General features: G+C 38.0%; 1 long non-coding RNA gene across 1 annotated transcript in view; it reads left to right on the forward strand.

The window, feature by feature from the left end:
• The first annotated feature begins 85 nt into the window (after positions 1 to 85).
• Positions 86 to 1,641, forward strand: part of LOC117951894 — a 15,603-nt gene continuing 14,047 nt past the window's right edge. The window contains exon 1 of the long non-coding RNA XR_004658274.1: positions 86 to 96. This is a non-coding gene — a long non-coding RNA (uncharacterized LOC117951894). The remainder of the gene's footprint in view (positions 97 to 1,641) is intronic.

Consider the following 1,641-nt stretch of genomic DNA (forward strand, 5'->3'; position numbering starts at 1 on the left):
ACTTTTATACAATGAGCCTTATGCTGAAATAGTAACAAACGGAGTTATATCTAAATCATTTAAAATTAAAAGGGGTTGTCGGCAGGGGTGCCCCTTGTCCGCTTTATTATTTATTCTAGCAATAGAACCGTTTGCCATTGCAGTGCAGTCCCATAAAAACATAACCGGTTTGACAATAGGCCAACAGGAACATAGAATTGCTTTATTTGCTGATGATGTCATCGTTTTTTTAGAAAAACTGAAAGACTCTATTCCAGCCTTGTTAGATCTAATAAATACATTTGGAAAAATATCAGGATATAAAGTAAATAAAGATTAGTCTTCATTAATGTTACTTAATTCAGAAGAAAGAAACAGTGTTGGGAATCCTTTCCAATTCAAAAAGGTAGACTGTTTTACATATTTGGGGATTAGGATAGTACCACATATAAATGACATTGTTGCAGTTAACTATAACCCAATGATAGACTCAATTGCTGCCTCTGTAGATAGATGGAATCACCTACCTTTGTCACTTATAGCACGAATCAATGTCCTTAAATCCAACATAATGCCCAAACTTCTGTATTTGTTTCAGAACATCCCATTGCCACCTCCTGCCAATTTTTTTTTCGGCCCTAAAAAATATTTTCATACGCTTTCTGTGGAATAACAGACGACCAAGGCTTCGTTTAACACTTTTGTATCTACCGTATGATAGAGGAGGCCTCAGGTGCCCCAACCCACTTTGGTACTACTGGGCAGCTCAATTGAGGACTATGATGTATCATTTTTCAGATAAATGTCTCTTGCCATGGGTGATTATTGAAAATTGTTCTGTTTCTCTCCCTCTACCCCAGTACATTTTCTCAGCAAACATCAAAATGCTGAAAAAAAAGACAAAAAACCCTATAGTCAGAAATATGATCTTGGTTTGGTATCAGGTCAAGAAGTATTTAGGTGATTCCTCCTCCCTATCATGCTTCAGTCCAATATGGGGTAACCAATCCTTCCCTCCAGGTAGGGCAGATCCTGGCTTTAGGAAATGGGCTGAAAAAGGTTTAAAGACAATAGGAGATTTGGTGGAATCGGAGGACAGGGTTTTGATGTCATTTGAAGAGTTAAAGGCTAGGTACGATATCCCAAGCAAACATTATTTTAAATATCTGCAAGTGAGAAATTTTATTAGATCATCTCAAAATCAATGTGAGTCCATCCCTCTGATGTCCACCTTGGAAATTGAAATGAAGAATGATTGCTTTAGAAAAGGAATTATTTCTAAACTATATAGCATGTTAGTGAAGGGATCCTCTGAGTCATCTCTATGGAAGCTCAATGCCTGGAGGGAGGATCTACAGGAGAACTTGCTTTTGGAAGACTGGGAGAAGGCGTGTGCTGAAGCACAAACACAAACTATCAATACGCGCCTCAAAGTACTGCAATATCATTGGCTAATGAGAACTTATGTGACGCCAGAAAAGCTTAATAAATACAATGGTGCCATCCCAGACCTGTGTATTAGATGTGGAGAAGAAAAAGGAACATTCTTCCATTGCATCTGGAAATGCAAGAAAGTTTTACAATTCTGGAGGGAGATAAAACAAGCTCTAGAGACGATACTAGGTATAAAGCTAGTTCTTGACCCCAAGTTGTTCATCCTAG

This window comes from Etheostoma cragini, chromosome 10 (genome assembly GCF_013103735.1).
Source record: "Etheostoma cragini isolate CJK2018 chromosome 10, CSU_Ecrag_1.0, whole genome shotgun sequence".
NCBI lineage: Eukaryota > Metazoa > Chordata > Actinopteri > Perciformes > Percidae > Etheostoma > Etheostoma cragini.